Source organism: Erithacus rubecula, assembly GCF_903797595.1.
Source record: "Erithacus rubecula genome assembly, chromosome: 2".
NCBI lineage: Eukaryota > Metazoa > Chordata > Aves > Passeriformes > Muscicapidae > Erithacus > Erithacus rubecula.
Genome location: NC_136685.1, coordinates 38,220,624 through 38,243,314, shown reverse-complemented (window position 1 = coordinate 38,243,314; position 22,691 = coordinate 38,220,624). Strand labels below are relative to the sequence as shown.

Below are 22,691 nucleotides of genomic sequence, written 5' to 3'. Positions count from 1 at the left end.
TCTCAGAACAGTGCAGTGAAGTAGCTGGTAGCAAAGGAAACTTTCTGGGGATTACCATTTAAACAAGGATACACTCACAGCTTTTGTGTTTGCTTGGAGATTACCTACACTTTCTATACAGCCAGAGAAGCAATTCTATAAACAATGGAAGCATTTCCACTGGAAAAACAAAAGAGATTTTTGGAAACACAGCACATACTTTTTACTAATCCTCATAATAATGATAAACTTGCAGGAACTTTTGAAACAAGAACATAAGAAGATACAATGAGATACATAAGAGGAAAAGAAGAGAAAATTGATAAAGAGATATTCAAAATTTATTATAGAAAGCATGTAATTTTGTGAGTTCTCCAAGACTAAAGATTTGAGATTTGATTCAATTGCAAGTGATCTGTAGAGCTGCTGTTAAATTTCCTATTCTTGCTCATGCTAAAAACTAAGATTTTCTTCAATAGGGGTTGAAGATACACAGAGAAAAAACAATAGTTCTGAGGGGTTATGCTACTGACTTTAGCCCTTCCTGCATTTCATGTGGGAAACACTAACAAGTGCTGCATTTCTCTAATATCTAACCTTGGCCAAAAAATTTGCTCACTTAATTTTAAATGTAGGATATGACCACGATCTTGTTTTAGTAAGGGACTTTGCGACACTTTTCTCTAAAGCAATCACAGTATTGTACCTCAGTATGTTTAGTTTTCCTCAGATAGTCTTTATAATCAATACACCAAAGCGAGTCAGTACAGCAGAGGGAATGCAACATTTCCTGACATCACCTATTTATCTAGCACAACACTGGGAAGATTTTGAAGGCAATGAACACAATTCAGAGAGAGCAAAGTCTGGCCACTAGTTCTGCCCTGGCTATACGTGTTGATTCCTTAATTCACCAGGAATCTCATTCTGCTCATCCTGTTTCTGTGTGCAGTGCTGGATTTGAGCTGCTCTTTGCTATGTTGGGGGATTTTTCTCTTCTTGTATTTGTTCTGAATACTGAAGCATTTTTAAAAAATACTAAAAAGAGCATACACACATGCAACTAAACCCAAAAAATCAAGCATGGCACAGTAGGAGAAGAAAGCTTCTGGAGAGGGAAAGCAAAACTGTGTGACAGATGGAAAAGTCTCAATGGATGAATGGTACTACTACAAATAAGTAGCAGGCAGCCAGAGGGAATCAAATAATGATTATAGAAGAAAAATGAGGGTTAAAAAATGGGGTAAAAAAACCCTCCAGCACTGGCAGAAAATTCTAGAGTAGTAATGTATAATATTTGTATAAGGGAGGCTTAATTATATGCTTTCCACAAACAGGGAAGCAGTAAAGACAAAGAAGCCAGACAGCTGACAAGCATGCCAGTGTGGACAGTGTAAAAAGCTTGATGTGTCCTTGGAGAGGAAGGAACATACTCCAGGATTCGGTCTGGCATGCCCCCAAACCTGAACAGATTACTTTCTGACGATCAATACCTGTAACCACCAGAGGCCTGTTGGAGAGTTTAAAAAAAAATAGAAAAAATAAGCTTCAAAGAGACCTGGTCCCAAGCTCACATTTTATTTTTGCCACTGGGTGCTGAGGTAAGAGCTTTGGACAAGGCTCATTTTTCATCTCTTTACAGGGCTGTGGATTGAATATGAAGAGTCGCGGCGCGTTCTCGGGGCTTCACTCCGCCGGTTTCCCGTCCCGGAGAGGAGAGGAGCACTCTCAGGATGACACTCGTCCCTCTTGACCAAAGCTGGGATCAGATCTTTCACACCAGCCTGATTAATGTCTCCTTTAACACCCATGACTCTTATCCACCTATAAAGAAAAAAAAAATTCTTTATTATTTTCTTAATTTATGTCCCATTTCCTTCAGAGAGAGAGAAAAACCAAATAAGTTCCTCGTTTTATTTGAAATGTCACTGATCAGCAGTTATATCCATACATAGCTTAGCTATTTTAGAGAAGTATAGTAGGCTCTTTTTCACACACTATGGTATACTTGAATAGAAATTAAATCTCAGATTTTTCCCAATAATTTAATTCAATCACAAGTACATGCTGGAAAAAAAATGTATTTAGACATTGCTATGAGTAGGAAGCAAGAATTCATACATGTTTGTGGAGTCAAAGAGAGTTCTGTATAGTTTGACATCTCCAGTTACAATTTCACCTTTTCCTCTCTCACATTTAGCTTAATTTTCTTTTGTCTTTCCCCCATTCTTTTTTCAAATACTGCAAGGCAGTGCATATTTTCCAGAAAGCACTGATGTAATTTATTTTTTTGTCCCTCTACCTTCATTGCTATAAATGACTGATCTGAATGAGGGAAAACAGAGAATAACAGAAAATCTAAGCAGCTTTTTAAGGAAACAGAAAAAAAAAAAAAATAAGAAAACGAAAAAAGAAATAAAGGACTATTATTAATAGCAAACTCCAGGATGATGGATGAAAAGAACAACAATATCCTTTAATCATAAAGCACTAACATTCCAGCAGTGCTGGTAAGTGACTGGAGCAGTGAAACCATTTGAGACTTAAACAGATGGATTAGGAAAGGTTCCACTGTGGGTTCCTGGACAGATTTCAAAACAGCAGTCTGGTTAACTAATGCACAAAAAGCAAGTGATTCTTCCAATCAATAAGCTTTTATGTAAGCATATTTGAGTTATAATATTTAAACACAACAGACAAGTGGGGAATCAGGAATTCCTCATGCTGGGCTGGAAAAGCAATAAGGTTTACTTGAATCTGGAGATCTCTTTTTCCTCAGCAAATCTCAAAGGGATTAATAGCTAATGTTGTCACCACATGTTCATCAATATATTAACAGCTCCTGATGATTTTGTGAAAATGATGGTGAGTTCCAAGTTCAAAAGATGGAGTTTTTTTACAAATATTTTTAAAAATACCTCTTTTAGGGAGAACTTAACCAGACTTTCATTGAATGAAGAAAACAACAATAAAATTCATCATTGGCTACCTTTCCTAGTGAGTACCCTTTACACAAATAATTAGAGAGGAAGTACAATCAAAAGCCCAGGTCATAGGGGCTGATTCCCTTCATCATGATAACATTTATCCTAGGTCAGAAATGGAAATGAAAAATGATAATGGTTGTATATGGATATTTTTACACATCTTTATTTCAAAATATCTTTTAAAGGAGGTTATAATTTTTAAGGAATTACTGGCAATGCAATTGCCAAATACTATGTCTCTTTCTCTTAAGTGCCCAGTTGCAAATAGAAGTATGATATTTCCAAAAGGTTTCTAAAAGTGACCTACCATAGATATTTTTATAAAATGATGGTGGTATAATTATTTATTATTATTTTTGTTATTATTATTATGTCTAATAACTTGCCATGTTCCAAGGACAGAAGCAAGCACCACAAGGGAAAAAGTCAGGCTTTTGTATGATACTTTGAGTTCTAAGTCACATTCTCTAGTACTCTTTACACCATAATCAAGAGACATGCAAATTTATGTTGGTTACCAATATAGACTTCCCCTTCCCAGCTCAGCTCTGGCTACAACGTATTTGATCTTAATCTTACACTTATTCAGACAGAAATTTTGTTTATTTTGCATCATGTCATATTCTTTAGCAAACACTTTGATAGTGTAGTAGGTTTTCAGTAGTCCTTTTCAGACTCTTCATGGCTATCACCAAATTACATCCACCTGTGCAATTCAGAACCAAGAGAACACTGTGGAAGTATACACTGATTATAAACCCCAATGGAGTTTCAAAAAAAAAAAAAAAACAAAACCAAAAACAACAAAATACCCAGACTAATATTCGACCAAATAAGAAAGAACTTTTCAGTTTTTCAAGACAATTCAGAAGCAATTGTCTCATTTAGTAATAAATATGTCCTGCATTTTCCCAGCATACAAAGTAGTCATTATGTGTGTAATATTTGTCACTGGCTTCTTGCCTGCTAGAAACCAGGTTGTAATTGCATATTTTGATGTCTCAAGGGCTTTGCTCTGGCCTGAAGTATCAGACTGCTATGGTGCTAGGACTTTCCATCAAGGAGTTTGGGCTCCATGACCTGTGGGATCTCTGGCTTTCCTGGCTCCCCTTTAAATGGCCAGCCAGGACCCCTGCTTAGTACATGTGTATGTCTGAACACATGTAGATATTTTCCTTGGGGTTTACAACACGAGTGTTCTTCATAAATTGGAAAAGGATACTGAGGGGAAAAGTGCCTACAGCCCCAAAACAATAAGTTTATTAGTCTGCACTATAAGAGTATCTTTCAGTCCCTAGGGTATGACCCTCACAGAATTAAATGGCATTCATTGTCAGAGTGACTAAACAATTGACAGAAGCTTGTAGCAAACCTGGAGTATTCAGTAAAATCCTCTGAAGACAGCAGAGCTCCTTTTAATTTTCTGAATGGGGTCTTCCCCTTTCTGAGACTAAAATCCTCTTTTTCCTTCTCAGTCTACATCCCAGCTGTAAGTGTGAAGTCTTTTTTGTTTTCTTCTTCACTAGTCTTAATTTCAGAAAGAAGATGGAAGAGCAGGAAGAGCATTATAAGAAGTCCTACTCTTGCCTTTCCTCTGGGCCAGTTTGTCTCTAACTCAATCCTCACCATCAGCACATGTTGTGTATAGTTCTTTGGAGCAATGGCAGCATAAATTCTCTCTGCTTTTTCTAGTTTTTCAAATTCTGTGACATTTTGTGATGATCTGAGGGCATGTTTACAAGCAGCAAAAATATACTGATGTCATGAATAGACTAGAACCCAGATGCTATGATTCAACTTCAGCTGCCAATTACTGGTATTTTGAATACAAACAAATCTGAAAGTAAAAACATCAAATTAAGGATATTAAATATGTTAAGCAGATTTTGAAGTATTACCCTATTTCTACTTTAAGGGGAACTAAAAATTCCGAAAATGAATAGAGTTTTTGCCCACAATTAAATCAGTAAATAGTAAATATATTCCATGCGGCTCTGAGGAGTTCAGTCCCCCACTGTTATCTGTGGGATGCCTCACACTGCCACAGTAGGGCAGTTCAACATTTCAACCTCTTACTGTAAAAATTAACCTGTTTTTTCTAATACATTGTCAACTCTGTTCACAGAAGCCCACATTGCATGAAATTCACAGGCCCCCACAGAGATAAAATAATTCTCCTTTTTGGTGCACCACTGAGGAATGCTAAAAATAGTTGAACATGCCAGAGGAAAAAACCTCCTTTGGGGACTGCAGTCTCTTGCCTCACTGGAAAGAAGAAAATAGATAAGCATATATGTGTACAATTACATCCAATTTCTGTACACTACACCAAGTAGTTAGTCAACATTCTGGAGACAGCTGAATATCCCACCTATCTAATCACTATACTTCTTCTGTATTCCAAATGTAGAAGAACACTGCATTAATCTCAATTGCTGAATAACTAACAGTCACTGTTGCTTCCATTTACTGTGGAAGCATCTTAAATATTAAGACATGTAAGAAGCATGAAATTTTGTTTAATATATAGATATATGTGCACATATCTAAATGAAGATACATATAGATATCTGTGTGCAAAATTGTGGAGAAAAAACAAGTCCTCGTTGCCATCTATACCTTGCTGTCTGACTTCAGACTTATTTGGGTGGAGCCTTGCAGCACTGGCATAATGCTTACATGGAGAGGTTGGATTGACTTGAACCTGAGCCACTAGGAGGACAAAGTTTTTTCATTAAAACCTTGCTGATTAGCCCTAAAAATGACACTGGTGACCTTGGAGACAGCACTAGTTTTCTTCACTAGAACCATGGAAGATATGAAGCTATTAAAGTCCTGATGTGCATATTTACACAGATCTGAACACTTTGATCTCCTCTACTCTCTTCTGAGTTATTTTTTGGAATATTTTTAAGAAAGATGTATCAGCAGTAAGACCAATTACAGTACATTTCATCTTGCAATGTACCTATGTTCCATAATATATGTGAAAGGCATTGAATCACACTTTTATAAACAGCACTACAAATTTATCAGAAGTTGAATAAAGGACATATATGTCCATTATTGGCTGTGGTGAATTTCTTTTTGGACGTTATGTTTTTTAACAGCCTTTTATTCCTGTCTGTATGCCTCTCTGAGTGGAAACAATTTTATTAGATGTTGTGGCAGACTTCAGATTATATTCACACAAACAAACAAAATATTACAAAATATTAGGTGCCAGACATTTGTATGGGTACTGAACAATCATCATTAAAGCAGTCAACATTAAGCATTCAGAAATGGTTAACACTCCAAAGCATTTAGGTAGATATTGGTTTTCCATAGTCTAAAAAATAAAAGGTTTTAAAACTGGTTTTCATCTATCTACATATTTTTTTTTCCTATTTAATGAAAGTATTCTGCTTATACATAAGACACTATCAACTCATCCTTAAAAAATAGGGCTGTGTAAGAGTGGAAATGTTGAAGTGTCCTTTAACCATTGATATTAAATATTACCCAGAATTAAGAATAAATATAAATGACAACCTCTGTCAGATATTACATCTATATGTAGCACACTTTTTAACATTCATTATATATGAGAGTAATCATGTTTTTATTCATGCAAATGTTCTTGTAGAAAGCACCTGTAGTGAACATGGTGTTGTAATGAGATATGTAGGTCATATCATGGAGAATGACTGTAAAATTTAGCCACTTGATGCACTTGCAGGTGTGAAACATCTCAAAGGCTCTGTTCTGATTAAATTAATTTCAAATTCTGTGACAAGAATTAACATGCCCTGTGCAGGACTGGGTGTTGAACGTGCAAAGATATTTATAAATTCCTCTTGATGCTCTTAATATTAGGGTAATCAGTTTGCTCTTTCCATTTGTAATATTTATTTCATGTAGTACAAGAGATTGCCATTTCAAACTATCCATGTTTCCTTGGCTTCAGGAAAAAAACCTTTGGATTTTTTTAGTACATCTGTGCCCTAGTTGCTGTCTTCATTGCTATCTCTAAATCATGAGGCTCAGGACAACACAAGGCCCACAAGGCCAAGGACAGAATTTTGCTTTGCAAATTCTTTGTATAAGGTTCTGTCTTTCACAATGTTTTTTTTTTTTTTTTCAACCAAAATCAACTCAGAGGACAGGTTTCAAAATCACACCAGCCTCTGTCACCTACAGACCAGAGGGACATGCTACTTATGTCCTCTGCCTTCCATCCTCCAGGGATGCAGCCCTTCATCTCCTTGCAGACCTACCACTTGCACCCAGAGCAAGTCTCAAGCTACTGCATTTGTTCCAAGATGCCTTCACTCTGTCTCAGTGCTCCACTTTTCTATATCTCAATCTGACTTCTATAAAGAGTCTAAAATAACACAAGTCTGAATGACATACCTAATCCACCAAGAGTTAGAGCTGAACCATGGCTCAAGGCTTTCCTTATCCCATAGTCCAAAATGAAGCTTGGTATCTCTCTCAGAAGAGCCCAGGCTTTATCTGGGCCATCAAGTCAGCCAGGAAACCATGCAAGTTAATTGGAAGCATTAAACTGAGAAGGATTCTTAATCAAGCCATGACCGCTATTAGCAACTGAGTACTGGGGTAAAGGTGGATAATAATTTTTTACTATACATAATGATTGTCTTAAATTTGCACATTAGGCAAATCCTCAAACAGTGCACAGGGTCATGAGAAATCATGCTCTGAGGTTCACCAGTTGCACAAATACACAGAGAGCTTACGTGAACCAGAGAAATGAAACCTGTCCAAGATCCTAAAAGCTCCCAAACCGACATGCAGCTATAATGTGAGCAACTATAAGATGATTTATTTTTTTTTCAGATCAAATATACAAAGTTCTGGATGTAATTCTGTTAAGCAGTTTTACATCTTGCCACTAGGACTTTTTTTTTCTCCTCTGTGCTAAGCTTTAATATCCTTTAAAATGCATTAATGTGGCTCTGGAACAGACGTTTAGAGACTCCTATATGCTTTGAATATTTCCACTTTAAAGAGGGTTTTCAATACTTACTGAGACTCTGTGTACAGCCTCACTGGCACCAGAGCTTGTAAAACACTAAGGAAAACGTCTCCTTGCCCAAAACATGCCCAGCAAGAAAAATCCTGCTTCAGGTCATCCCACAGTTAAGAAAAAAGAAAAGGTCAGACCATATAAAGCACCTCTTGGAGATGTATGCAAGTATTTGTTTCTCTTTCAGTTGACTCCCATCTAAGAGGCTTGCATTTGAATTTCAGGTCTGAGCAGTTCCTGTACACCAAAGAGAAGCCAGGGCAAAACCAGTAAACTCCAACCAGATTCTTTCAAAAAGCTTTGTGTTCCCTTGCCTTCTTTTTGTCTTGAAATGCTATAAAGCAGCTCAATATACTGGTAGGAGTTCATGTATTAGAAGGGTTAACTTCAGACAAATAAGATATGACTTTTAGTAAAAGGTTTATCATGCAGTGTCTACACTCCATGACTGTGAATAAGCCTGAGTTCTAACAAGCCTCACATAGTTTCATTTTTATTGCAAAGAACTTCCACATGAAATACCTAAATAAGACCACATGTTACCACCCTAGAATGATTCATATTAGACAGGTAGGGCTGACAAAAATGTCACTATAATCCTTTTTTGTAAAAAAAACTATTTATTTTGTAATTTGATCCTCTGGACATCTCTCAAAGCATAATTGAGTAACTTTTTTTTAGACACCCCAGTGCTTTTCAACTGGCTTTTGTGTTGAAAAGACACACTGGAAGAAAGTCTTAAAACTAGTCCTGCATGCAGCAGCAAATACCTTCTAGTGCTCTGATCATATTGCTGAAGTAGAATGCAACTGCAGAATTATCCCACTCTCTGCATGCATTTCAAGCGCACTTTCAAAATGAGTTCTCTCTTTCCTATCAGCACTGAAGCTGCTTGGTAAATGCCTTTTACAGATCTACTGACATTCATGCTTTTTAAATAATAACTTTATGGACACTCCAGATAATGAAACAGAGTTCATGAGAAAATGTAACCGACCATCTACTTCCTTCTGGGTCTGAGGAGGGCTTTACACAGAAGCTGGCAAAATGAAAATGTGGCATGCAGGAAGGATGTGAGGATTGATTTGCTATGGAAACCTGACGGAACTCAATGCAGAATTCTGTAGTTTGATGAAAACAAAAATTAAAGGTAATTGCAACAAACGAAATCATAGTAGTATGTATGAACCACAAAACTACCACAGCATGCAGGCTAAAATGCAATAAGAGGCATATCATCCCTTTAAGTAGAACAAACCCCTCCCAAAAGAGGAAAAAAATGTGCATGCACAGACTCAGAGGTGCAAAATCTGCTTTTTTCTAAGGGACAGGACTTTCCAAAAAGTTTTGTAAAGTGCATCTTAACTTGCGCTAGCACATGGCATGAGGAACAAAGAGAAGAAATTTGGGGTGGGCATGCAGTTGTAGGGCTAGAAACTTGCTGGGATCACATGGATGTTGTGGGACAGCTTCCACAACTGCAGTGCTGCAATAGGATACCTCATCTTCAGGAGGGATGGGCTAGGATGGAGAGGAGGAAGAGTTTGACTGTATGTGAAAGCAGCAGAGATGCCTGGAGCTCTGCCTAGGGGTGAATGATGAGCCAGCTGAGACCTTGTGGGTCAAGAATAGTGTGCAGGCAGACACAAGCAATGTTGCAGTGAGTGTCTGTTGCCCTCACCACTGTGCAATGCAGTTTGGTGAGCCCCTTTAGGCATCCATGACTGAAGAGAGATGCACAGGAATCAAGGACACGGCCCTTTGCATTCTATGCTGACCACATAAAAATGCTCTAAGTGAGGAGTCTAAAAAAAGGTGCTAAAGACAAAGACTTCTACTTAATAGTTGAGCTGTGTCAGAGGCAAGTCAAAAGAGCTTATGCAGTAACTAAAAATAAAGTAACACTAGAAAGGAAGAGCAGAGCTGGAAGTTTGTAGTGTATATGACCAGTAAGTCAATGTGTTAAGGAAATGTATCGATAAATTTCCTAGAGAAAAACATGCTTTTCTATTAGTTAAATTATGTTCCATGTTTTCTGGTAGCATCTCTTTTAAACTACACTGTACTGTAAAGGCAAGGGTTTAGAATGGTTTAAATTAGTCTATGGTGATTACCCACATTGTGCAACTTACTACTGTTTTATTAATGCAAGATTAAAGATAATACTTTACTGGAAGAGATAACAGCAGAATTAACCTCTATTTACCTTGACATAATAAAGATTTAATAAAACATGGGAAAATGTCAATGAACAGCATAATTATTCTAACATGAAATTTAAATGTAACTTAATTCAGTATTCTGCATATTTAATGCTTTAAGATTAGTCATCATTGTTCTTTTCTCTCTCTTACAATGCATGCTTAAAAATATTTCAAGCAGACTCAGACAACTCACTTATTAAATGTATACTAATTTATTTTCAGTTTCAGAAACATTAAACCTAAACCCCTCCTTTTTTTAAAAAATATATTCACCAAACCCCTTCAACCAATACATATCTCCATATCTCGCCCTTGTCCAAATTTTTTACTATTGAATCAAAGAAGATGCTTGCAGTTTTATTATATCAGACAGGCATCAAAGGGGCAGAACACATAGGATTGAAAAATAACACAGCTGCACTTTGCAATGGAGTATTCTGTATCTGGCCGTGTTTTGTTGTTCATGTAATACTTTTCAATAAACAAAGATGTCAATCAACTTTCTTTGCAGCACATCACATTTCAGATTTAAACCACTTCAGACACAGAGCTGCCCCAAGCTCACACGTTTAACAGATAAAAATTCAGCTTTCTGTCAAGGCAGAATACAGTATTGATTGTAGACTGTATTTAGGTTGGTGTCTGTTGGAGCTATATTACTTTCAAACTCATACAAAGTCCACTGTGGAGACATAATACAAAAAAAATGTTTCTTTTCTAGTGTAATTTTTTTAAACTTTCTACATTGATTAGTGGCAATTTCTAAATAAATGACAAAAAAAACCCAAAAAAACAAAGCAGCCAGGGTTAGAGTCTATCCAGAAATCAGATGGGGGAAGTTACAAAAACATGATAGTAATCATGAAAACTTTGATCACTTGATTTGATTCTAGTGCTTTGTAAATTAGCATAATTATTCAAACATGCTTCATTAAAAATCACGACTGTACAAGTCCTTCAGTTTAATGATCCAAGAACATACAGAATGAGCTAAGCTTTAAATAAATACATCAACTTTGTACTAGATGGCCATGTCAGAGACTGGCAGGTTATTTATTTTAAATAAAATACTGAATGCTCTCTTGTTCCTTGAACAGTGTAGGAGACTGATGACTTGCTAAAAGGTGCAGCACGTTAGCTAGTATATCTTACTGTTTATCCTCACATCCACCTGTACTTCTCCTGGGATCCCAAAAGGTTGGATATCATGCCACTCCTAAGCTACTGGGAGATTCCCAGTAAATCTCCAGCTAATTACATTTGAACTGTAGGTGTCACAGTTGATTTTGACCTCTAAAGTTTGGCAGAAGTTTGACAGTCTTCAAGGTGGCCCCATGCTCTGCAATACTTTTTCTGTCAAAATTTAAAGGAATGAATAGGCTGCAAAATTAAATATGCATAAAAAAGTAAACAAAATACCCTGTTTATTAATATATAATGTCCCAGAAAAATCAAAGAAATACACTTATCCATGGCAACCAAAATCCTTGAGAATGTGCTGACATTCTCCTAAAACTGTAGCTGCCAAAACACCAGTTGGCATCATTGGAGGGTTAAGAGAAACTTCACAAATTTGACAGAGGAAAGGGAAAACAAAACCCAAGTTAAGTTGTCACTCTCTGCTTAATTCCATGTATACATTTATCTTGAGATATAGCAGGGCAGCTCTTGTGAGTGGCTGTGAGTCAGGTTCCTGTTAGATTGTTATTCTTAATCTGGCTGTTTAGTTTGGGACTTTGCTTTTGTAAGCATTGGATAATTTTATTATCAATAATTATAAATTATTAACAATTATCTCTGCAGTGAAGTATTATTTTACAGCCCACAACCACAAAAACCAAAAAATCTACCCTCCACCCCTCAAAAAAAAATCCCAAACAGCAACAACAAAACCCACAGCTGGTTGCCCAGAAAAATACTGCATTAAATCTCTTCCTGCTGGCTTTCCAGCCATGATTGCAAATGCTCTACTGTCCAGACTGTGAACATCCCAGCTGCCACCCAGGGACTTTTGAAAACTGAAACAAAGCCATGTGGCAGTAATACTAATAGCTGGAACAGAAACCCTTATGGAATCATGGAATTGTAGATTGGTTTGGGTTGTAAGGGTACCTTGAAAATCATCAACTTCCAAGCCCCATCCTGTGGGCAGGTACGACTTCAACTAGACCAGGTTATCAGTTCCACCACACCCAATCTGTCCCTTCTTTTAAAAAAAATCAAACAGAAATTTGCAAGTAAGGAAACTAAGAGTATTAGCACTTTTTTACATTTAAAAAATTTGTCTTATGGGTCCATAAACATCAATTTAAATGAAAATACTAAAATACTTTTGAAGGAAAAGGGAAAGACTTCTGTAGGATTAATTATTTCTCAGTTACCTGCAAATCATTATGTTTCTCCAAATTCTACATAGATTTTTTTCATACAATTTTGAATTAAGCATGTCTTAATCCAGATTTAAATCTCAGTGATAGATTATTAAAATCATGTGTTTCATTCTGTCTGTATGCTGTTAGCTATTATTTGAAGAGAAGCAGTTTTTTGAAAACTCTTGAACTAAATGTTCTCTTTCAACATCAAGGATTGTGTAGTTTAGGGGAAGAAAAGACACAGTAGGTTATTGCAAACTCACAAATTATATTGGAGACAGGAGCCTACAAATAATCATGCACATTCTAGTATTGTTTGTTGCTCCTTAGGGAAAACTTCATGTTTATCAGGTCACTAATAAAAAGAATTGGAGAATAAAAGATTGAGTTTACTTTGTCTTACAAAGACAGGGTAAAAACACTTAAGAGTAGCAAGTAAGGGAAATTAATTTCAAAGGATGGGTCAAAAATAAGAAAGAACATCTCTAAACTTATTTATCTGTTGAGAGCTAGCTGTACTAATTATTTTACTATTCCAGCTACCCTGTAGTGTTGGCCACAAAAATTTACTGAACAAGACAGAACTGGCATTCTCTGGAGAGATCCCAGAGCTATGTACACTCTCCTCTTTTTAAAGCAGGCTATCCAGGCACTCTCCCTCCCACTGGAACGTGCAAAATAACAAGAAATGAAAAAGTTGATTACATTTATTTCCTCCTCCATGCTGTAATTTCCAATCCCTTCTTTTCCTGGCCTCAAGAATGATCAAGCACTAAAACATCACATGGTAATGCAGAGGATTAGAGCATTTCCCACCACCCTGCCCCAACCCAATTAACCTCTTTTAATTAATATTTCTGCTGTGTTGCTCAATTTGCACTTCTTATTCTGGCTTTTCATGGCTTCTTTTTCTCACATTTTGAAGACATGCAGGTAAAATTTCTCAGTAACAGTCTTTGAAAGCCAATACTGTTGTAATACTAATTTTTAGATTATAATGGTTACTCGGCCATGAATTTAGTATAAAGACACACATGACATAATCAGTGGAGAAATTCACAATGAAGAGCTTAAATTCAGTAGCATGCATCCATACACTCAGTTTATTTAGGGAGATCCTATTGGGAACACTATCACGGGGCTACAAAAGAAAAAAAAAGCCACTATAAAATTTAAATGTTCTTCTATCATAGCAATGTGAGAGGTTTTTCAGTTTTAGTCTTTGGGCAAGATATTTTTACCATATTGCAATAATACTTTTTTTTTGGTGACCACAGGGACAACATTTTTGTTCATGCGGGAACCCTGGATCAAATGATAGCTGAGAGACTATTTTAAATTTATGTAGCCTCAATTTTCAGCCTACAGGTCATTCAAGCTCAACATTTCATTAATGAAATGCTGTCAATATTTCCCTGATATAGCCACAGGTTGACATATGGCATTATTCCAGTGTAAGATTTTCACACATTAGTGACTGGAAAATCAAGAATATTCCCCAAGACACCTGAGGTATGATTAATTCTCTAATAGTCTTTCTGTATCAGTTTGAGAGGAAGAGAGGGATCTTCCAGGGAAGAAAGAAAGTGGCAACACTAGAAAGAAGACAGCCTTGGCTTCTTGCCTGGAGCACTGACTTGGCCAGCTGCCCCACATGAAAACCTTTGCCATCCTGAAGCCCAAATAAGATGCCAGCAGCAAGGCAACAGCTTGTAATGTACCTTGAGCAGAAATAATGGCAACATTATTCCATGAAACCATCTGAGAGAAAGAGGAGTTAGGGCTGAGGGTAAAATAAAGGTGAGTGTGTTCTATCTGTTGCATTAGGGATGGGAGTCTGTCACCATTTTCGAAGGTTAAAAGCAAAGTCAAGGGAAAAAAAATAGTGCTGAAGATTTGATAGAGGAAGCAGATGCTCAGGGATGTCCTTTGCTAAGATGAGTATTAAGGCCAACTTTCACATGTATGAAATTATGAAAGCTGGACAGATTTGGCATCTGAATAGGTCCAGGTCTGCTCCTCATTAGGTATGCATGGACATCTTAGAGATGGGGGAACAGTTTTTAGTGAGATTGTCATTGCTGAGAACCCCTAACCCTCCAGTCTAGACTATCTATTTTTTTCCTAAATTAACTGCCTTTTAATAGAATAAAACACATTAACCACATATGAACTGGAAGGCTAAAGAACAATTAAACCACTTTCAGGACTGTGCTTTGCAAAAAAAACCCCTCACTTATTTCCCATTTTCCCACATTGTTTTGTATTTTTGAGGCATCTGCAATCAAAGAGCTAAATGGCTAAAATAGCCCAAATACAAAATTTGCAAGATCATTTTCTTGTGGTTAAGCATGTAACAAGCAGCACCACTGATGAAAAGCAACAGTTGCTTTTTAAGCCCTAAAATTAGTAATGGAATTTGTACTGAACTGAAATTTGTACTGGAAATGCTGGCAAGGCCAGTAGCCCTTGCAGATTTAGCAGTGCTGCTACAACACACAGAAAGTAAAGCAGTACTAGTCTTGCACACAAATTAGACTATCCAATGTACTAAAGTCCACTGTCTCCTTCTAACAAACTTAATTATCAGAAAGCTGGTTTGGATTGCTAAGCATAGGAATGATGAAAATGAATGTTAAAGACAGCCCATCCAACACATTAATTTCCAGTTTCAGGGAGACAGGATGTGCACAGAAAGACAGACGGACACAAACACAGAGTCCTAGTATTATAAATATGCAACATATATTTAACTCATCACATCTCTTATGCTATTTTTTAGTTGTTGCCAATGTGGTATAGGCAATGTTTTTATACCCCTGTGTATCCATATATGAGGTTATCTTTCTGCAAGTTGCCCTTGCTGCAGAACATATCTTTGTTCATGATGGGAAGTACAGCTTTGTTCCTTTCTGTAGTGTTTTACCCATTCACCGTGAGCTTAAGATTGCTGAGCCAGTGGAAGAGCAGAAACCAATGCCTTTAAGCAGATAATACTGATAAAGAGACAGGATGGAAACCAATCTCTTTGTGAGTGGAAAATCCTGCTCTGGAAAAGAAGGTGTGTTGTGGTCTAATAGCTGTCAACTAAGTCCCACGCAGCCACTCACTCACACTGCAGCAGGGAGGGGGCAACAATCAGAAGAATAAAAGTAAGAAAACCTTTATTATGAGCTGAAAACAGTTTAATGGGTAAAGGAAAAGCCATGCACACAAGCAGAGCAAACAAGGAATTCATTCACTGCTTCCCACAGGCAGTCAGCTATTCTACCATTCCTAGGAAATCAGGGCTTCATTACACTCAATGGTGACTTGGGATGACAAACACCACCACCACTCTCAATGTCCATCCCCTTCCTTCTGCTTCCCTCAGCTTTATATGGTGAGCATGATGCCTTATGGAATGGAATGTCTCAGGTCAGTGGGGTTCAGCTGTCCCAGCTGTGTCCCCGCTCCCAACTCTAGTCTACTCACTGTTGGATTGGGATGAGAAGCAGAACAGAAAACACCTTGACTCCATGCAAGAACTGCTCAGCAGTAATGAAAACACCCCTGCATTAACACCACTGTTTCTAGTACAAATCAGAAACATTGCCCCTGCTAGATACTGTGAAGAAAATTGGCACTATCTCAGCCAAAACCAGTGCAACGTGTCTAGGATCAGCCATTATAGACCTTAAGGTCACTCTGTTGAAAATAAAAGTTTGTCTTTTTTGTGCTTTTTGCCAGCAGTGAAGCAAACCAGAAAGAGACGCACATTAGGAGACACATACCATCTTATGGGATATAATGGATAAGCCAAATTTCAGGAATAGCTTTTGAATGAGAATAGTGGGAGAAGTTATCCCAGGGGCTCAACTGCACATCAATTGTAAGAACATCCCCTCCCCTCACCAATCTGCCAATGCTTTAAAAGAAGAGGCTTGTGAAGTGTTCCTGGCCATGCTGGATCCAAACATGATTGGAAGCCAGGATGGCATGAGAAAAACCTGGCAGAACTGCGCACATGTGGCACACACCAAAGGCAGAAACACATTCTCTAGGGTTCAGGAAAAAATTATCCTTAGGCTCTAAAAGCCAGTGCAGTTTTGCTTGTCTTTTGAATGATGCAATTTGGGGTGCATTTAAGCCAAAACCAATCAGTAAAACTGGTATTTGACTAAAATAAAATCTTGCAGTGCATATACAAATACAATTAATACCTCAATATGTAATTCCATTGAAGTTGTATGAATTTAACCAATATATTTCTCAAGTATTTTTTCTGTGCTATGACTGAGTGTATGTGAAACATTTTGTTTTTTCCAAATGAGCATCCAGGGTATATCCTCTTCGAGGTTAGAGGCCTAGTTGTCTCATCAAAACAACATTTTTCATGGTTTCTGCTTGTATTTTCAAGCAATGTTCTGATACAATAAAAGTATAGCTTTTTTTGTCATAGCACTTATTCATCCAGATTCAATTCAGTACATACACACTGCTGACGATAATAGAGATCAGAAAAAAAGATTGCCCAACCATATTCCTATTTGTCAAAGGAGATGATCTTTCTTTTTAAAGAAAATTTAAAAATAGATTTTAATTTCTTTCTTCTCATTTTGACCACCATCAGAAATGACAACCCAAATAGAAGCATAAGCTTCAAAATTCAGGTTTGGTCTGAGCCCATATTCAAAGTTTTGAGATGCTTCAGGATGCTAATTTCAGGATTTTGATTTCTATCCTTGCAGAGATAGAAACCACATTTTGCAGATGTAAGAGTAAGGCTGAACTCCAAACCCCACAGATTTTTTACATCCAGGGTGATTGGGCAGATCCACCAATCACAAATTTCTGCAAAATTGCACCTAACTCCATGGCCAGTGTAATAGTGTAACTGAATAGTGTTCACAACCAATGCTGCCTAGTAACTAAACTGCCTCCAGCTTTTCAGAACAACAGAAAAGTTTCAGGATCTGAGCTCTACTGTAAAGAAGAGCATCCGACCAATCTATAAAGCTTCTATTGGTCTTTAAAGCAGAAAACATCCTGAGTGGGTTGTTAGATGAATTTAGCAGCAGGGAAGCCTGCAGCTCATCAGCTTTCTCTTCCTCAACAGTACTTATTGCAGTCAAGAGGAATTATTGCTGGGGTTCTCCAAGCATGGTGATATTTTTGTTATAATAAAAAACTCTGAACAATGCAATTGCACCCCCCCCCCAATTATCTATTTTGTTTCTCCACTGTAATGATGCACTCTTTACAATGTGCAAGATTTATGCTTTGATTGCCAAACTACAATGCACGTAAAGAGACCAACAAAATAATGGCTAGTATTGCTGGCCAGATGGCCAAAGCAAACCTGAGCAAGGCACACAGACTGGGTGAACTGCTTTTCATCACATACTTGCTTCTTCTCACATTCTTCATAGGAACAGCTTTTCTTATATAAGCTAGTTCATTTACTTATGAGGACCATAAAGTCTCCATCACAAAATTCATATTTTGCTTTGAAAGAAAAGGCTTTTGCAGAAATACTGGTCATTCTGTTATCAACAGGACCCTTCTCTTTAGCTCAGGAGTGTCTCAGCAGTTGCAGTACTTTCATGAGTTTTCTCAATAAGCTCCAAATAAAGAAAGAGGCCTGAAAAAAATCTGAAGACAAAGCTTTCAGAAGTCCTACCCTGCATGTGAGCACACCTAGGTGTGTATGACCCTGTGAGGAAATACTAGTGTTTCCTTACAAACATTGGGGATCTTCCATCAGGCTTGGAAGAAAAAACTCCTAGTTTCTGCTGGACATCTCTCATTCCTAGCCAATATGTGGTGTAGAAGGAGAGATCCACCAGTGCCTGCACATCACCAGCAGTGTTAGTGTATTGTACACAGTCAGTTTTCACCTTGTTAGTAACTATTATCACAGTCTTCCCTACACATCCAGCAGGAAATATCTAGCCATTAACACTGCTGAGCAGGATCATAAAGTAATGAGTTGATATAATGATCAGTAATGGAAGGAAAATGGCTGTATCTATATCTATAAGCAACAGAGAAACAGAAGCGTGACACTGCAAAATTAAAATATTCCTCCCCCTTTTTTTTTTTTCTTTATTAAGTATCTGAGAAAGGTAGACAAGAAAAGCAACTTTTAAGTCAAATCCAAAAATGGTCATTTCAGCAGAAACAATTGACAGTACAAGAAATAATCACAATTCACCTCACTGTTGATTTGATTCTTGAATGTGCTTGGTGTGTAAAATAATGCAAGCCTATAATAACAGAAGACAGGTAAAAAGATTTCCATTTTCTGTTTTGCTACTCTCTGGCTGGAAGACCAAAAAGATATTTCTGACCTCTAGATATATTTTTTATTTACAACCTACAAAACAGATACAATAGAACAGAATCAAACTGTGACATTTAATTAATATTTGTAAAGCAATAGGACATCAGTAGACAATAAGAATTATATATTTGCCAAGTACACATTTTGCTCCCCACAAAATACATCTGTCAATATTTGAAGAAAATGCAAGATGTCTTTTATTCTGCTCTTGGAATGAACCTATTTCCCTTTATAAAATGTGTTCCATTTTATAGCAATCTTCAGAGATTGGTTCCCTCTATCTTCTTGCTGATTAATGTCTGAAAAATGCTTCAGTGTTTAAAAAAGTGGCACAAATGGGGTGAGGACTGCCCTGAAAATAATCACTTGACAGGCATGTTATTCACATGATACTGATAAAGCCCAGTGTTGTTTTCCTTGGTGTAAAAGGGGCTTCATCTCTTACCATACAAATAGCACAAAATATGCAAATGAATCTTGCATTCAACAAGTCAAATATTCTGCATGTTTAATTTACAAGTTAATAAAATTCAAACCATTTTAAAAGCTACAAGCATGCCATATAGTAAAAGACATAGCACATGGCAGAAGCTGTACTTCTGCTCATTGATAAATTATTTTCTAGAATTCACATTAACAACCACATTACTGAAGTGCTCTCTAGCCCTCCAGTGTTACAGTTCAAGGTAATATGTGACAGATTTGAACATTCTTAAGGAAGAAAATCTCCAGAGTGTGTAGATGGCAGCTTTGCTCACTGGGAGATTACAGTGGCTTTTATATCTGTTACAAACCTGCAGTTACACTGATAACTTCAAAAGTGGAATATTATATATCATGCTAAAATTCTCCACCAGCCCATTATGTCCTTTCTTTGTTTCTTCTGTGCTTGCTTTTTTTCCTTTTTTTTTCTTTTTTTTTTCTTCATTTAGCTATTGCTGGCTTGCCAGAGATCTTGAACTTGAGAAAGGTTAGACATCACAATGCTGAAGCAGTTTGTGAGCATCAGCAGATTTAGCTTGTAATTTCATTGATCTATGTGGGCTTGCTGTTTGCAAACCAGCTGCTGCACTGTTTCCCCACAGCTACTGATCTGAGTAGCATTGATTTTTTCCCTTACATTAACATAGCATTACTTCTTTAATGGGCATTAAATGACTGGATGTAAATACAAACAGGGCTCCAACAACAAAAGAGGGGGAAAAAAGCATTGGTTCTTCTTATTTAAAGAACTCTATTAATATTTTTTCAGAAAAAAAAATTAAAAGCATGAGTTATTGATCAAGATAAATGCTATTTTTAGTGTTGCAATTTCCCCACATTTCTTTTGCCAAGAAATAATCTTTTTTTCTTACTGTGTTTACTCACAGTCCAAAATGTTGCATTTACAAAGATTGCCTTTTTGCCTCAGTAAAAATGGTAAAATAGATTTTTTTAAGAGCCATCATAGAAAGCAACAAAAAATATCTTCATTGTGCTTATTCTAAAACTAGATAAACCCATTTCAGTTTTGAAGGAGATATCATCAGCTAACTTTCACTATTTAACTATTTTTAAATAAATGAATGGACTTCAGTTTAGATAGTGGATGTGAAATCTGCAGCACACCACGAACTGAATATCTCACATATAATATATTTAAGGTCATAGTCTTTCCATATGCTACTTTAGTCCTTTAGTGGGTGGTGTTTTAAACAATATTACAGATTCGAAATTCAATACAGTGTAGAAAAGACAGTAGGGAAAAAAGTAAAGCAAATTATAAAACCCTGACCAAACTCAAACACCAACGCCCAGAGCCAATTTGCTCAGTCACTTTAGAATTAATCCAATCTGGGAAGGGCTCCTGATCATCTTTAGAAGCAGGTGACAGCCAGCAGAGATAGCCATACCAGAAGGAGTTACAGGACTGAACGCTGTTTCTACTGACACTTCATGAAGAAGAGACAGGATTGAGAGTGCTGGGAAGTGAAAGGCAAGAACTCCCAAAGAACACCAGTGGTGGGTTACAACCTTCTGGGCTGCAGATGACAGCAGGCAGCACTGTCAGTGCTGTAATTAAGAGTGCCTCAAAAACACTCCAGCAAGATCTAACAAGAATGGGATTTGCTTTTAAGTATTTATGAAGGAGGATTTTTATCTTTTATGATAATCATAGCTCTTGTTCTGGCCATGCAGCCTGACTGCCCTGAGGAAAAGGTCCAGTGACCTGACAGATGGGAATTCCTCATTCTTGTATTTCTGTCTGCTCCTATACCTAGAGAGAGCAAATCATTCCACATGGCTGCTGCAGGGATATCTATTGTATCTTTACTCAGAGAGCAGATAAATTATTCTCAATAAAATATAATCATGAAAAATATGGTGCTGGAACTGAAAACAACCCATAAAACGAGAACTGAAATTTATACTTATCCAAGGTAAAATATATGTGTTGTCAATCTAACACAATCTCTCCTAGTCTCACAGTCTTCTTGACTTGACTAGCTAATGTTAATGCCAGTTTTAGCAGGTATAATTTCCAAATCATTAAAAAATAATATTCGGTAACACTGGCTCCAAGGTGAACCATTAGAGCATCCTACTATTAACCTCTTTACACTTGTAGGAGAAGACTTTCAGTGCAAGTTTTTCTCCATCACTTACTCAGTTTTTAGTCTGCTGTGCGATTTTGCCCCTTACCTCAGTTATATTTCCCCTTAATAATCTTTTGTGAAGGATCACATCAGGAATTCTTTGAAAATCCAAAGAAATTATGTTCGCCAGGTCACCCTTATAATCTAATGTATTAACTTTTGCAAGGCACTTTAGCAGGTTGGAGTAGTATGCTTTCCCTCCACCAACGTTGTGCAGGTTTGACCCTATTGGGTTATACTTATCCACAGGCTGAACTATTCTATCCTTAATTAGACTCTCAACCAGTTTCCCCAGAAGCAAGGTGGAGTTCAATGGTCTTAATTCCCAGGATCTCTTTTTGGTCCTGTTTCAACAATAGACACCATATCAGAAATTTTCCAGCCATCACTGTTCTATATCATATCTTCCTGCAAGTGTCTCTTCTATTCTAAATTCTTCTATTCTGCTATCTGCATGAAATTATTTTCCATTTTTACATGAGTCTACCAAATTACAAAATTACTCAGCACTTCCCTTGAAAAAGACTACAGATTTTGCTAGTGCTGCTCTGCTTATTAAATATGGATAGATATAGATGTAGAGATTAGAGATTAGAGAAAGATAGAGATAGAGATAGAGATAGAGATAGAGATAGAGATAGAGATAGAGATAGAGATAGAGATAGAGATAGAGATAGAGAGATAGAGAGATAGAGATATATTTATCTATATATACATATAATAAAAAACATATGGGGGATTTTGGGGTTTTATTTTTTGTGGATAGACATGGACCATCAATTTCAATGGATTATTTTCTAGCTTAGCTTTGAGCATTCTTCTTGGACAAAGAGTGGAAAGAAAGGATTAAATCCTAACACCACCATACATAAAAAGTGGTCACACTCACCAGTGATATCCAATACCAGGAGTTATTAAAACTTGATATCATATGGATCTGACAAATGACAGAAAGAAAAAAGTTGTGAAAAGGTATAGATTTGTATTCTGGTCTTGTAGAAGATATTCTCGGTCTATGCTTTAGGTACACAGGTCTTAATGATCAGGAAATATTGTTGAACACGATTTTTAGTGAAAAAGCATTGAAAATTCCCACTGAAATGTGTACATGGCTAAGTAAAGGTCAGTAAGCTATTGAGTAAACCTGAAGTGCTCA

At 36.9% G+C, this 22,691-nt stretch overlaps 1 long non-coding RNA gene across 1 annotated transcript in view; it reads right to left on the bottom strand.

Moving 5' to 3' along the window:
• Window positions 1–1,554: 1,554 nt before the first annotated feature.
• LOC306798629 overlaps window positions 1,555–22,691 on the bottom strand; it is a 191,275-nt gene continuing 170,138 nt past the window's right edge. Inside the window, exons 6-7 of the long non-coding RNA XR_013773417.1 lie at window positions 2,101–2,304; window positions 1,555–1,803 (exon numbers count right to left, since the gene is read on the bottom strand). This is a non-coding gene — a long non-coding RNA (uncharacterized lncRNA). The remainder of the gene's footprint in view (window positions 1,804–2,100; window positions 2,305–22,691) is intronic.